This window comes from Pollicipes pollicipes, unplaced genomic scaffold (genome assembly GCF_011947565.3).
Source record: "Pollicipes pollicipes isolate AB1234 unplaced genomic scaffold, Ppol_2.1 Scaffold_3087;HRSCAF=3621_pilon_pilon_pilon, whole genome shotgun sequence".
Taxonomy (NCBI): Eukaryota; Metazoa; Arthropoda; class Thecostraca; order Pollicipedomorpha; family Pollicipedidae; genus Pollicipes; species Pollicipes pollicipes.
The window spans coordinates 15,906,289-15,922,955 of NW_023596225.1; the positions used below are offsets into that span (position 1 = coordinate 15,906,289).

The following is a 16,667-nucleotide window of genomic DNA, read 5'->3' on the forward strand; positions in this document are numbered from 1 at the left end:
CGAATGTCAGTTCTGCGGCGAGTCTCGTCAGGTTTCGCTCAGCCGGTCGCTTGTGCCATATACGGGACACCATTTCCTTAGAAATCCAAGCCGAAGCAGCTGTACTGTATGTGTTCTCGCTGGAGGTTTGTTGCCAAAACCATGGCAACACGAAGTGATTTGAGACAATTCCTGATCAGGAATGCGCCGGGCAATGCTTCATCACACATCCGCGACGACGCCTTCCAGGCCAAGCTGTGGTGTACCGCCAGTGTATGGCAGATCGTCTCGTCCTGCCTACCACCTCTGGCGCATTCTCTAGCCGCCTCGTCTGTGCGAGAGGCGCGTGCTGGGAGCGGCCGCCGGCGCGCCTGCTTGGCAGGCGTCGCCTCCGCCGCCGGCCATGTATCTATATCGGTGTGCGCTCCGATGTGGTGTGTCACCGACCGCCGCCGTCCTGGTGTTACACAGTGGTGCTGATTGGCTCTCTGTGTGCTGACACCAGTGTCGCCTTGTTCGTTGACCACCACAGCCGCTCGACACTGTTGCGCCTCGCCTCCGATTGGTGTTTTGTGTGCAGATTCGCGGATTTCGTGCGCGTGCTACGCGTGCAAGCAATGGCGTGCTACGCGCAAAGCACTCCCCTCGACAGGGTGCGATGTGCCAAAGCCAGTTACATCCATGTCCCTCCTGTTGCAGATTGCCCGCAGGAGCTTTGACGGCGGGAGGACGCGCCCGCGAGGCGCCCCAGTCCGACATCCCTAGTCCGAGACCCGAGTCGGGTGCCCCCAGTCGAGCGTGCCCAGTCGGGCGCCCGAGTCGCGACCCTGGCAGCAGCGTCGTCCCAGCTCCAGCTGCGCGCGGGATCAGCGACGCCCGCGGCCGCCGCACCGGCCTTTTCTTTGATACTGATCAGTGCAATGTGGTGCAGTTCACATGAGAGGCGACTTCCAGAGCGCGCTCCGCTGCCGATGTATCGGCGGTAGAGTCCGGTGGACGCGGCGGAGTGTGCAGGACAGTGCGGTAGAATCCGGTGGACTCGGTTGACTGGAGAGCTGTGGCGCATGGACCACGCAAATATGGCGTAGACGGTAGTACTTAGATATTTATTGATTGCGTATTGATTGTTGTGCTTTTTTGGGACGTTGCCGCCCTCCCCCCTCCCCAGGCGTGATGCGTTTGCGTGACATAACCGAGTTTAATGACCCGGTTTCGGCACAAATACTTTGGTGTCTGGTCGAGGAGGAGGGAGCTAGTTGCCAACCATGTATATATAGTTACACCCACGTAGTATAACAAGGTGCTGGGAGTCTAGTTATATATGAATGATGTAGATTTATTACAAAAAGCGATATAGGCCATGTAGAAACTGAGAGCTTAAAGTATGAAAGGGTTAGAAGTGAATGTTTTCTGTGCCATTCCAAATAAGTTATTTACTATTAAGTATCACACACGATAGACTAACGTGGTGAAAGTTCCTTCATTACTTGCAACATTCTCATGGAATGTGCTGCATGATTTAAACTATTCAAAGTGTAGGTTGCGAGAGCTGTTTTTGCATGAAGTTTCATTTGGGTCGTTCCAGTTAGATATTTCGTGGGACGGCGGTCAGCAACCGATATTTCATATTATCACAAGAAAGGCCGAAAATAGGTACGCATGCATGACACGCAGCGCTATCTAACTTACAACATAGTACTTAAATGCTTGCCAAAGCTCCTTTTGACGGAGACGAAGTGTCTTTCATATCATATTTTCTTTATCAGTTACACGACTGTGTATTTGTATTCAAATCCCAAGTCCTAGGTAACATTTGTCAGCTTCCTGGGCCGCTCATTTACCGCGCCAGTTAATTCCATGAGATCTAGTCATTCGCAGTGCTTGTCATATGCCACGTATCTCGATATGTTTCTAGTCATGCTGGTCGTTGCTGCAATCGTGGATTATGTTAGGTTGTTTTCACGCCTGCCGCGACGACTGGTGACCGGCTCCGTCGGCCATCAGACAGAGCCACCTGTCCACTGCTGGTGGTCACGTGACACGTCACCGAGCGCGTCGGTCTGGACGCGTGACCCCAGCCCTCGTCCCGTCGCTCACGCCGGACCCGCTGGCGATGGCGTTCAGCACCACTAGGAAATTCCCAGCCGCGTTGTTGAAATTCACATGATTCTATCGTTGTTGACGAGTATGTGGGGGTCCTCAAGGCGAACCAGTTGTACCGTTCTTCGAGCACGTGCGTTCTTGCCCTTCCCGCCAGAGCTGTCTTATGGGTGCGACTAGGCGTGAGTCCGAGCCGCAGCTCTCGGAAGTGCTCAGCATATGGGTCACGCGGTGGTACTGAGCTGACCAGTGACGGATGTGCGTTACTCCCCGGTTCCTTCTGTTGGGCACAAGCGCCAGTTCTGTTTGCTTGCGTCTCCTGTGCGTGGCTAGTAGTTCTTAGGCCGTAGATGCTCCGACTCACGCTAGAAGCCCCGTGGCCGCTGTGTTTGCTTTCGCATATTAAGATCTCCCCAGTTGTATATAGTAGATTATATCACACGCACTATGAGAGATACGCATGGCGCACGGGGCGGCGTAGCTGCGCCACATATGTACATGGCGCCACGTGTGTCCACGGCGTCACGTGTCATGGCCAGGGGTGGTTCATGTGGCCACTCGCCGGCCGCGCGTGCTGCGTCCCAGAGGGGCACACGTGACCTCCCAGGGGCGTCACATATGGAGGCCCAGAGGTGGTACGCTGGTGACCCAGGGTGGACAGCGGAAAAAGGAGGTGTACTTCCCTTTGTTCGGTAGGTACACGGGACCAAAGGCGTCTATTCTTCCTTTTCGGTTGTCCGAGCAAGTAGCCGAGCAGCAGCGCGTTGCAGTGTAAGCTAGCGTGCCCCTCTGGGCCTTCCCTAGTGATATCGCCTAGTCCTAGAGATATTACACCGCGTATTTAGGCTAATGTAAGTGCGGTGCATGTGGCGCGCGCTGGGCCGCCGCCGCGGGCTCGGCGCACAGGCTCCGGGGGTGACACAATATCACGACTGTCGCGCCGGTCCCGGACGGACCGAGAGGGCGCGCGGCTGCAGGGCGCACCTTTTCCATTGCGTGCTTCTGTCGAGCTGGGTCTCGGCTGTCTCAAGCATATCAGAGAGCGGCCGTGCGGGCTCCGCCGCGAACGTCGCCCCCTCCCCCTCCGCAGTCCAACCCTCCCCCCTGCCCCGCCGCCCCCTCCCACCGACGCGGCCGCTCGCACGCGTCCCAGCGCGCCCGGGGGCCGCCCACAGCATAATGATACTCGCGTGGGCTAGTGCCGTGACTCCTGGTGAGGAGCCGAAGCGCACGCCGCCGCGGAGAGACCCGTCACCCCACGACACACCCGCGACACGTTGCCACCCACCTTCAGAACATTTCCATGGACACGGCGAAAAGCGAGAGTGAGAGTGAGACAGGACTGTCTGGGCGCGAGCGAGATCATAAGCGAGTTATTGTGTGACTGATCGACTGATCAGAAATCGCAGATGACTGGGTTTGTGTTGCCGACTGCGTGTAGTTTAGTAATTGATGATTTCTTGAGCAGTTAATTGAGTGACTGATCACGTGAGTGACAGTGAGTGATTCGGTGAATCATTGGAGGATTGATTTATTAATTCAGAGTGAGTGAGCATGCGGCTGGGTATGACAGAGCTCCAGGAACTGATGAGTGATTGCCTCCAAGTCTCTTAACACACGAGAGAAGCGAGCAAGAGAAACAGGTGTGAACGACTGATAGCAACAACACACTATCATGCGCCAAAGGTCACATTCCACGCACGACGTCACTCCCCGACCGCTCGACACGGCGACGGGCCGGCCGTGACGCACCAGTGAGCTCGTGTGAGGCCACGTACAGGGTATTCTCGTCACCCTCCGCGGCACAGCGTCGGGGCGCGGCAGCAGCAGCCCCGCGCGTGTCTGGACCCAGGTAGCTCCGCACGGTGCCGTAACTTGCAGCTTGCGTATTGTATAAATACTATTTATAACAAAATATACTGGGCAAAGGACACATGGCGATGTCTGTTGTTTTCGCTGGAAGGTCTGCTTGGCGGGATGACGACGATGACACCTGCAGCGAGACATATGAGTTGATGTCGGTCGTCGAAGATGTTTTCGAATTCATATGAAACACTCGAGAGGCTGCGAAAGACACTCATTTGTATTGACGGCGGAATGATTCTTTGGCAAATGACCACGTCCATTTGAAAGGAAATGAAGAGCTCAAGCTTTTACTGTTGCGTGCCCCAAATTTAAATGCTCGAGTTCCTAATCTAACCAAGGCGTTGTATATTATATAGAGTATTCACCAGAAAACATGACATTTTGAACGAGGCAGACAAGATCTCTAAGAAGCCATTAGCCAAATGTGTTACGAGTGTCGTGGGTGGGCCCTAATGAGTGACACACTGGTAATGGTTTAGTGAGGAAGTTTGTGCAATGGACAGCTTCAGGCTTATAGCTCCTCCAGCTTCTGGTGTTCCTTTCGTAAGAACGCCAGAAGCCTTATTATATTTGCTTCGTAACGGCAAGGTTATGAGTACAAGTAAGGGGGCTGGTGGAAGTGGTGGTGGAGACAAGGCGAGAGAAAGCCAAAGTACCACCAAAAAGTGATGTGAATAGACAAAGGCAAAATATTAGCTGGGCTGTGATCTTGTGTTCGTATCAATTCTCGCGCTTTCAAGGTGCGACCATTTTTACGCACACACCCGGCGAGAGGCGAGGGTAGACAGACCCTTGTACTTTTTAAACTAATACAGATGGGTCATCGGGATGACGATGAGCTTATTGCTCCGTGGATAGGCAATCCAAATCGATAAGGTTTTTATGTTAATCCAGGTCAAGAAAATGGCTCCAGATAAGCCATGTTGCAAATGAGACGGAGTGACCGTGCCTGTGTTCTTGCAGCCTGAAAGGCAGAAAAGTAATTATGCAAGCATCATCGTGTCTTCTTCGCTTTTTCAGCTTTAAAAATCCTTGGATTTTGCATTTGGGTCAGGTCAGTCAGCGCAGCCTCACCACAGCTGAAAAGTCTACTTGAGTGCAGGACGCATTGTTCAACCATCGCTACCTGCCTACTATGATGAACAGGGTGGGTATCAGGGAAAAGACCGATACATTGACCAGTGTCTAAGCTTGAATAGTTTAAAGAGCGCTCCTGTACTGTAGAACCGCACTTATTGCCATTCACAGGTAGATTTTTGATCTCTGAAGCAAAGGAAGGCCACTACGGTTATGCATGTTTCGTGTTGCTAAGTAAACATTGCATACTTGCTCTATGGTCATATGACAACAATTATTCGAGTAGTTGGGTGTTTTTTCAGCTGGTTACATTTAGGTCATATGCATGGTAATCCGACGGATCAGATTTACTTATGACGCTCAGTAGTTTCCCTATTTGCCATATTGTAACCATACATGCCACGACGACGCGATAAGCGATAGTCGGCTTTAACATGACGAACTGCTTCACGTCAAGGATGTCTGGAAACCACGTGAAGGACCTCTGTCAGGTCGGACGAATTCATGGAGTCATATAATGTATTTGTATTATCATCGTAACGCATTTGTTACGCAATGAAGAGAAAAGCTAAACGAGCATACCAAAATTGTACTAGATGCGTGCTGTAACTGCGATAACAGACAAGGTCAAAGCAGCTCAAAATTTAGATTCTCTATGCAGGCATTAATAATTCGGGGTTATGGCCTTGCTTGACATTTGAAAGATCAGTATCCCTCGTATGGGCATATCCACAATCAAAGCGAGTTGAAAAATGAACGGTTCCCTATACATTACATTCGGTACTAATCATGGCGCGAACTGTGTCTATGGGTGCTTGTCTGTTTTACAGCTTTCTGGCCCAATGTGACCTTGATCGTACGATTGGTGGCGTGATGACCGTTAAACTGCCCAACAGAAAAACATGCAAATTTGAGAATTTTCATCTTACATGTACACATTTGAGGTCCCAGCAACAGCAGACGAGGTTTCGTTTGTCATCGATTTTACGTAATACGTTTTCTGTCGCGATTTATATCGAAAAAGTATTTTTAACGCGCAGATTTCGGCTTAGCTGACAGTTAAAGAGGAGACATCTTTCCAAAAAGACATTTAATTTTGCTAATGTTACACACAAACTGAAATGAACTCGCGTTCGGGTGAGGGGTCAAACTGATCCCCCAAGGCTTTTTCCAGAATGGTTCCCTAACGGCGCGGCGCAGGCACGCCAAGTTTTGCATAACTGTAGACAAGTGAATAGCGGATCGTTTGGTGTAAAACATTTAGCTGCATCTTGTGAGGTTGCCAACCTATGGCAGGTGTCTCAGGTAACACAAATACTGAATGAGCAAATTATGTTAACCTGAGGTAAGGTATGAAGGCCAGACCAAGGTCAAAACCAGCCCGTTTTATTACTCTGGGGCTTGCTGTATGGGAAAGTTTCTGGTGTTCATTTCGAATATATTGATATCAGGAACCGCTTTATACATCTTTCACGGACTACTTAGAGGTATGAATGGGTCACTGACCTAAAATGACCCGGCTGAACATTTTGTTTTTAGAAAGCTACCGCCTAGCGTAATCTTTGACGCTTATTCAACTGCAAAACCCAGCGCAGTCTGGTGTGATTTTGGTCATTATGACCTTCAAAAAGTCAAACAAGGTCACCGACCTTAAATGCGTAAGTGAACTTTTGCTTAGAAACGGTTATTTAGCTTCTGGGGGCCCTTAGGAAACCAACCTGGAATTTGACCTTGTCTCACCTTATTTGACCCAAAGGTGATGACCTAGGAACCCAAAACTTTGACCTAAGTGAGTTCACGTATCGATTAAGACATCCTGTAAATTCGGTGTTTCTGGCTTTCTTAGTTCTTGAGAGCTCACGGGGTCAAATTGACCCCCCCCCCTCCCCCACCCCACCCCACCCGAGCGAAGGGTATCTAGCGGGCCACCCGGGCGCGTATTTATGTTATCTTAAAAGAAGTCAAATGCCGGAAAGCTGATCCAAGGAAGTGGGGAAAATTGAATGACGTCATCCCGCGAAATAATACCAAACGTCGTACTGAAAGTGTGCTGATAGCATCTTAAGCCGAGATGGGAGCTTGAGGGAGACGATAGGCAAACAGAATATGCTATCGGCGCAGGTTGGAGGTGCTCTCAAGAACATCTGACGCATGGCGCAAGTGTGCCACCGTGCAGTCCTATAGACGGCGCTCTTCCATACAATCGTAAGTGATATGCGGCCTTTATTAGACCAGCGTACAGCAGTGGAGCAAAATAACCTCGACCTAACCGTGCGGTTGTTCCACTATCACCGCTGGAAAAACTGCGGGAAAATGACCTTAAGATGCCACTACGTGTCTCTTTGAGGGGGCATGCTCCCCCCCCCCAATGCTGAGACGTCCCCCCCTTACCCTAATAACGCGTGAAGGCCAATGCTAAAAACACTGGAAAGGCGGAGGTGAAAAAACTTCTGATTTACCGGATATGATCGGTGGCAAAAAACAGGCTCTTTTGCGTGCCAGTTAAAGACATAATTACGAAAATGGAAATAAATTACAACGGCCGAGTTGATATTATTACAGACCACCCCAGTTAGACGAAACGCAAAGCCTAGTATTGGTCTGCACTCTCTAACGCTTACAACGTAAGCATGTGTAGAGTACATGTCGAAACGTTGATGTTTCGCTGTGTGAGCAGGTTGAGCCACAAGATGTTGCTACATGTAGAAGCTTTTATCAGGACAGTGTTTGGAAGGTGACGAAGATATAACACAAACTATCCTTTACCAGCGCTGACGTCACAGATCAGTGGCGACAGTGTTTTCCAATGCCCCTCAGCTCAATTTTTTACAGATTTTTCAGCCAAGATTCACTCCACATACTAACCAGCATAAGATACTACATAATAAGGCTTATTACTAGTCGTAAGAATCGTGGCTGGCCACAGCATCTTGCGACGAACGCGATCAGTTTGTTACGCGGCGTTTTGAAGCGTCGAGTTATTTGAGACAGATGGGCTCGAATGATCGCCACGCGTTAATGAATTAGGTTCAGTGTACGGTTGTCGGCTGCCATTGGTTGTACATGTCAGGGGAAGCTGACGGGCTTGAAAAACAAAGCTAATCGTCAGTTTTTTGTTGTTTTTTAGGCACTGTGCGGCATTTCTAAGGTTAACCATGGAAGGTGTCCCTGGTAATAGCGTTAAAATCCATGCAGGCCTGGGAGTCTGGTTTGTGGATACACTGACTGTGGCTTTAGAGGTCAATGGAGGCTGTTGGAGTGACGCATGCCGAGGATTCATTCGGGGCTTATTGCTTCTGAGAGGAACAGCGACTTTGGGGTGAGATGTTGAGCATCGCTGCTGTAGACCTCTCACATTGGCCGTCACACCTCAAGCTTAATGTTCTGCCGGTGGGCAAGCTTGAGATAAAACGTTTTGAATTGTCATTTTATTTATACAGAGCTAAGTGAAGGTGCTAGAGGCATTAAAAATATTGTTTTCTGTTACCAGTGTTACATAGCTTTCGCAGTAATTAATTGGGATCATGTTGAGAAGTGCGAGGCCTGCACTGGTAATACCAGTAATAATGCGAAGATAGTGGAGGTCGCCAACGTTTCCAGCTGGTTGTAAGACGACGCTACAAAACCAAAAGTAATATTGTTTGCAGGTGCTTGTAGAACCACGTAATCGGTAAATGTAGGGCTACAAGGATGCAGCTTTGTAAAATACGTAGGGGCGAGGGAGAGGGATGGGGCGGAGGAAGAGAAACTGGATGAGCCTGCCTTCGAAAAACAATTTTCTCCCCAGCTTTGACGAACTCTTCTCAGAATTGGAAGTAGGGGTGTAGTTCCTCGAAATTAGTTTGGAGACTGAACACTAAAACTGATGCTTCATAATGAAAAGTAATAAGTCCTAATTATGACTAAAACTATGATACTTTATCCCTGGTTACGAGGCAGAATCCCTCCCCTCCCCCCCCCCCCCCACCCACACACACACAACTCGAAAGGAAACTACACGCCTCTAGGCTGGTTATGTTAGGTATGCCTTCATCTGATAATTTCACTAGTTTAGTCTCGACCATCGTCCAGTGTCTGACAGCCAACAAATGACACTTGACTACAAATGAACTCCCAAAACGAAAATGTTTGATGGTTATGTTGCATTGCATTTCATTTGTCTTTGTTTTTGTGGTTTACCTCATTCCGAGTCATATTGCAACGTTTTCGATAAATTTGGGACGATAAATTTGGCGTTATGTGGCAATCAAGACATTTCCACACCTCGCCGCTGACATAAAAGGCGCTCTTTCACCCCATGCGGAGAGGAGCCCGCGAGAAATTAAAGGCTCACGATATTTGACATGTGGATTCTGGCCTTCGCAATACGTTTTACGAGGATCATTTTATGATATCAGTGCATTCAGTCGTGCAGCTCAATGCAAACAGAAGACTAGGTGCTTACAAACCGTGATGAGCTGCAAATGGCCGCTACTGGTTATGGACACGAGGACCATTGCGCCTTGCATGAGCCAGCTCTTAGTGGGCTCATATAATGCCTGTAAGCTTGAAAACACCAAGATACCTGTCAAAGGCTGCCTGATAAATGCTTCCCATAATTCTTTCAAATCAAATTGTCTCTTACCTGCCACCTTTTGCCAACGATGAGCCGGACACAGTGGCGAGTCGTCGTACCAAGCCGTAGAGCGGTCTTCTACATACTTCTCGGTGGTGTCAAGGCAGCTCGACTTGTAGATGGGGCTTGGGATAGATGGCGCTGTATAATATGTCACACAATAGATGGCAGCACTATATCCACGTTTGGCCTGCTCGCGGTACTGATTGCTCATGCCGTCTGTACCGAAGACTGTAAACAGGCAGGTTAAACGGGTGAAGCAAAACTTAGGAGGTATGTTGCATAGACATATCACAGCAAATAAATGTTCTGTGCTGGCGTGTGTAGCAATGGTTTTATGGGCATTCAGCCGTGCAAACCCTGCTCAACACTATTGCTCGTCCCCCCCCCCCTTCCCGTATATGCTAACTTCTTTTGCTAGCCTTGGAGAAAGCTTTTTACCCGTTCATTCTCAGAAGTGGGCAGCCGGTCATTGCTTCAGTGTTGGGTGTAGAATACAGCGGGGCCACCATGCACTGGCGAGTCTTTTTCTTTGTTCGCCGAATAAGTAGGCGACGCGGAAACGTTGCAGAATAGCGGGGACCGTTTAGAAAGTGCACGACATAGACAATGCTGATTCTTACCAGCAGTGCATTGGGACATTCGATCTCCATTCCTTCGCTTCTTAAAGGGTTTTGGCTTCCTTTTAATGTTAAGGTGTTTGATGTTTAGGACTCCTCCAGCACTGAAATTTCCACGTGAAATTGATTGCATTACTCAACGGGTAGGTCTTTCGATCTGACCAGTAGCATCATCATAGCATTGACAAATATATTTTCGGTTCGGAAATTTTATGTCACCCTTCCGCTGCCCTGCTATATAAAATCACGATTCCGTATAGCCTGCCCTCGGCTTGTACGCAATGTAGAAGCCTGCAGTGGTATATGGAGTCAATTCTTGGGGTTAAGGTAGGTACCATCCTGGAAATGTGATGGCAAGTACAGCTTGTGCCGTCAGCTAAGCTTTTAAGAAGTTGTGTCCGGTTCAGGTATAGGCTCGATTGCGACATATATGATGACTACAGCATCAAGCCTTAGGTGATATACAGTGCTCAGATCATACGCTGTGAGAATTATTTGCATCTCGATTTATTTTCGCCGTTTCAAAGTATCTACGCAATCATAGAATCGAACATGTCAATCATGATTGTTACATACATGCATTCAATTTGCAGATTTGCAGTGACCTCCACGCATAAGAAAAACATTATCAACAAGATAAGCGCAAACACAATGCTCAACACAGCTACGGCGCTTTAGGACGTCGCGCACGTCCGGGCTGGATCCATCCACGTCTTCTTGGCCTTATCCAACCCTACGTGGACCTGGACCGTTTCATGGGACGCCTCCTTGTCGTCGAGGAGGTCCTGACATGCCTCACATGTGTGCACTTTAAGAACGGAGTGTGCCAGGCGGTCGGCCAGCTGTCCAACGGCCTGCTCGGTCGCAGAACTTCCGCACCGTCTAAGAGCACTAATCACCAGTACCGCCGATCTTATGGGGTTGCGTGACGAATCGCTCAAAGACTGTATTCGATGCCGTTATGTTTGTGTCAGCCCTTTTACTAGAGCAGAAGCCCAGACACAGATAATCCATACGCATAAAACGTTTTTTTAGTATTTTGCAATTGGACAGGGCACTACATAAGTCATGTTACGTGTGGAGGAGAAAGGTGGTTTTTATGCGGCCTAACTGAGACTTAACAATGGCAAGGGACTTTGTGGCAGCATGACGCTGCGCTCTGGTAAATTCAAAATTATGTCTAAACCTTAGAAATCCTCTAGATAGCATACCGATTGATGGAATTGTACGGGAATTCAAGGCCTCTTAGCTCATATCCCTTGTGCATCATTAAAAACAGATGAAGCCTGGTTACAAACGGTTTTCTAGTTTTAGGACGGTACACTTAGCGCGGCGCAACCAGGGACAGGGGTTAAAACATTTGAAGTACGTGACGCACTTTGTGGACGGCCCCTTCGGTTTTGATTCAGGTGACATGTAAGATATTTTATAATGTTTGAATATTTAACAGGTTTTCCTGAATAGGGTTATTCGAAATAGAAAGCATTGCCCCTTCCGCAAAACTGCAGCTGCATGTGGTCTCCTTTTCACTCACTATTGTTGTGGAAGATGAACTTTGTATTAAATCGACAGATAGTCAACCCAGTCCTAAATATGATAATCAACGCTGGTAAGCGGTAAAGTAAGGCCTCGCCAGTCTCGAGATGTTCGTTAAGACTTGCTCGAGCCATTAGCTACGGGGCCGGCACAAACTTCTCGCGATATGCCGTTGCAGTGAAGCCCTCCTTGCAGCTGGAAATCAATTTCGAGTCATGAGACGTTTTCTTCATGTGTTTTCAGTAATGCGGTTCGCGGGGACTAAAAATTCCGGACAAGCCAGCCCCTTGAACTGATTTTGATCAATGTTCTCTGCTGCGTTGACCTCATTGCAAGCGTTTGCTGCACATTTAAAGACATCTTTTATCAATTTAGATTCTGAGCAGTTCTGACGACCACTTGGCATGAACACTTGACGTAAGCAAAAATGGCCTTGAACTCATGGTTTTGTGAGGTGAAACCTCTCATTCCAGCATTAACCGCACGTGACCATGAGCACAGCTCGAAACGCCGAGTTTCGTCGAAGCAGCCAATGCTCGCTTGATGACGTCATTTAATCCGCCCCTCCTGTTAGATTTAAGGTCGATTAGTGTGAAGATAAGAGCTCCCAACTCATAACTCATGTGATTTCGCAGCATAAGACTGACTTTGAAATCGCGTCAGGAATTAGGATCTCCTATGCAGCCGCCATTCCCAAAACAACGGCTCGACGAGCCAATGTTGGTTGACTTCAATCGCTTGCCAAAATCCTTCCCCAATTGTTCCCTTTTTCACTTTTGTCCACTTCTCCGAGTGATCGGCCTACCACCATAATTAAGTAGGAATCTGTTGGCATTAACAAGCACATTCCCATGCAATCTACTTTCGACCTAGCTTATGACAATATGCTGGTTCATGACCTTCAGCAATGCCAACACTCCCGGGCTTTTCAATAAGGCCCACTCTGAATGCCTCCAGACGATCTCACACTCCAGGCCACACCCGTGTCCTCCAGTGGCTCAACGCTGACAGGCTGCAGTGGAGCCGACACCCATAACCTCCTCTGAGACTGAGTCCACACGGACAACCTGCGGTGGAGCCGACACCCATAACCTCCTCTGAGACTGAGTCCACACTGACAACCTGCGGTGGACCCGACACCCATAACCTCCTCTGAGACTGAGTCCACACTGACAACCTGCGGTGGAGCCGACACCCATAACCTCCTCTGAGACTGAGTCCACACTGACAGCCTGCGGTGGACCCGACACCCATCACCTCCGCTGAGACTGAGTCCACACTGACAACCTGCGGTGGACCCGACACCCATCACCTCCGCTGAGACTGAGTCCACACTGACAACCTGCGGTGGAGCCGACACCCATAACCTCCTCTGAGACTGAGTCCACACTGACAACCTGCGGTGGACCCGACACCCATCACCTCCGCTGAGACTGAGTCCACACTGACAACCTGCGGTGGAGCCGACACTCATAACCTCCTCTGAGACTGAGTCCACACTGACAGCCTGCGGTGGACCCGACACCCATAACCTCCTCTGAGACTGAGTCCACACTGACAGCCTGCGGTGGAGCCGACACCCGTAACCTCCTCTGAGACTGAGTCCACACTGACAACCTGCGGTGGAGCCGACACCCATAACCTCCTCTGAGACTGAGTCCACACTGACAGCCTGCGGTGGACCCGACACCCATAACCTCCTCTGAGACTGAGTCCACACTGACAACCTGCGGTGGACCCGACACCCATAACCTCCTCTGAGACTGAGTCCACACTGACGACCTGCGGTGGAGCCGACACCCATAACCTCCTCTGAGACTGAGTCCACACTGACAACCTGCGGTGGAGCCGACACCCATAACCTCCTCTGAGACTGAGTCCACACTGACAACCTGCGGTGGACCCGACACCCATAACCTCCTCTGAGACTGAGTCCACACTGACAACCTGCGGTGGAGCCGACACCCATAACCTCCTCTGAGACTGAGTCCACACTGACAACCTGCGGTGGAGCCGACACCCATAACCTCCTCTGAGACTAAGTCCACACCGACAGCCTGCGGTGGACCCGACACCCATAACCTCCTCTGAGACTGAGTCCACACTGACAACCTGCGGTGGAGCCGACACCCATAACCTCCTCTGAGACTGAGTCCACACTGACAACCTGCGGTGGAGCCGACACCCATAACCTCCTCTGAGACTGAGTCCACACTGACAACCTGCGGTGGAGCCGACACCCATAACCTCCTCTGAGACTGAGTCCACACTGACAACCTGCGCTGGGCCCGACACGCATAATCTCCCCCGGATCCGCACACGGGGCTTCGTGTGTACCTCACAGTCATGACCGCCGTAGCCTACACTCTTCCGCCGGTGAAGCCCGCACTTCTGTTGCCCTGAATAGTTCGCGCTCATGGCTCCCAGCTGAGCCCGCACTGGCGACCTCTGCTGACTGGCTATTGGATGATTGGCCTGTATCGGAGCGCAGAGTGCTGCCCTCGGCGGCGCCCACATGCGGCCAGCGCTGGCGGCCTGCAACAGATCCCTCCGTCAGCCGGACCGGGGCCTCCTCGGCGTAACGGCCCACGGTGTCCAGTGCGGGACCAACGACCTGGTCAGGCCGATGCGCCGCTAGCCGGGCGGTGGCCGGTGCCGGCAGCCAGCGCCGGGCGCGGCCGACGGCACCGGCCGGCCCGGAGAGGACGACGGCCGGCCTGCTGCCTGGCCGGCTGGCTGGCTCGCTAGCTGGTTGGCTGGCTCGCTAGCTGGCTGGCTGGCTGGGTGCCTGGCCTGATCGCTGGCTGACTCGTTGGCTGGCTCACTGACTGGCTCGCTGGCTGACTCGCTGGCTGACTGGCTGGCCCGATGGCTGGCTGGCTCGCTGGCTCGCTGGCTGGCTCGCTGGCTGGCTAGCTATCCTACCTTCTGGCTGTAACACCATGTCATTGTGAATCTGTGGTTTTCTGGCAGGCCTTGAGAGCAAGGAGGCAGGACAATGAATTGGCGGGGAGATAGAGTAGAATGTGTAGCCGGGCTTCCTGTCAAGCCCCGTGCAAAAAAATGCGGGGACACGCCAGATTCTTTTCTGGATTAGGGCAAAAACACTACTTGTATGCATAATACATTGTCTAGTTGGTTCAGAAACCTGAACCTATCGTTCCTTAATTTTGTTTTCAAACATATATACTGATGCGTTGACACATCAACCACCTACACGCGGACGTCAACTTTCTGAAGCGGCTGTGAGAGTAGCTTGCTCCCAAACACACAAGCTGACACATGAACCGCTCGTCCGCAGGCGCCAGGTTCTTGAACCGGCTGTGAGCGCACCATGAATCCATACGCGGTGAGCCGGACTAACAAACCATGACTGAGGGCGTCCTGGCACCCGAACGCAGTGAAGCCGACACCACACCCACGCGCTCGCGAGTCATGTCCCTGTCGGCCCGGCGGTGTTTCTTTCTCGGCAGCCGGTGCGCGTCACCGGAGAAGCCGAAGCTGACGCCGACAGACCGGCTGCGCAGGAGATCGTGTGACTGGCGCCTGGAAGGCACGCACTGTTACGGAAGCTGGCCTGATCTGTTTCCATCGTTCCGTGACAAAGGAGGTGCGGTGTTAGGCCCGGTGCTGGTGCATAATCGCTGAGACGCTTGATCTGCTTCACATGCGTGTTGAATATCGCTGCAGCGTGTTCGCCGTTGGAGCTTGGTCCACAATGTCGTATTAGATTGTTGTCTCCGCAGGCTGCAAAGGAGTTAGCTGATGAAACACGGAAACGAAAAGGAACATTTCTTAAATGTGCTTATGAAAATCCCCAGGGACTCCGGGAAAACAGAACCGCATGGGTGTGACACATAGTGCGATTTATCGTTGCACGTTATTAGCAGGTAAGCACCATTAAGGCGTCCGTCATTTTAAAGTGGCGAATCCGTTACAACAATCCAAGCCCGTTGCACTGCCTCGTGGGCTGAGCGACAGTTTCTGAGCCATCAGTCTGGTTTTTCTCCCAACTGCAGTTCTACCTCCGAGGGCCAATAACTTGCCACGTTCGCAGCTGTAGTGTCGGTTGCAGGTCGCGGCCCGGCGCACAGCCCTCCTGGCGCCATGCGCAGCCGTGAGCCCGACACAACACTATTGACTTTACGACTTCTGTCGCATCCTCCACCGACGTTCTGACACACCGGAAAGCGCTGGGACGAATACTAATGAATCATCTGCCCCCTGGGGAGACATCGCGTCCTCTGACGAGGGTGCCCGAGACTGTGAGCCCGCCGACTCACTGCGGCCACCCCCTGCTGCGCGACATTCCGGCACGACCGCGGCCCGCCCGGCGCCGCGTCACGTCACGTCACGTTCGGCGTCACGTCACGTGCGACGCCTGGCACGTGCGGGCCGGCGTCTCCCCGCGTCACGTCCTCGAAAGGCGTCGAATCGGCGAGTTTCTAGCAGGCACGCTTCCATGGGAGGCGAACGATATGATCTAAATAGTCATGCTTTGGGCTGGACGCTCGTGCGGCGGTTGGCATCGGTCGGGAATTCCACAGATCCGGTCTTCGCTGAGCCCCCGCCGCCCAGGGCGCTTGGGGTATGATCAGTTGGTGGCCAGGCTCGGTTAACAACCCGACCGCCACCGTGAGAGGAAAACCAGCGGACTGCCGACAGGTAAAAATCGGACATGGCACTGTCCGGTTGTGCAGCGGACATGCGTCGCACCAGGCCAAAAAATGGTTCGGCGTTGGAACTGACCCCGGTGCTGGACATTCATGTGATCCGTATTCAACAGCCATGGTATGCAGGTCACCGTTTCGGCCGTGTGTTCACATGTCACCAGCTGCCCTGTGCTGGACCGAGCTCGGCGGGTTATGTAAGCT

At 51.3% G+C, this 16,667-nt stretch overlaps 1 protein-coding gene across 8 annotated transcripts in view; it reads left to right on the forward strand.

The window, feature by feature from the left end:
• The window catches only part of bru3 (CUGBP Elav-like family member bruno 3), a 74,614-nt gene extending 70,598 nt beyond the window's left edge, over window positions 1-4,016 (forward strand). For all 8 annotated transcript variants that reach the window (XM_037212334.1, XM_037212340.1, XM_037212335.1 and 5 more), the window contains one exon: window positions 679-4,016. The gene's annotated coding sequence lies outside the window, so the exon portion shown is untranslated. The remainder of the gene's footprint in view (window positions 1-678) is intronic.
• Window positions 4,017-16,667: the final 12,651 nt, after the last annotated feature.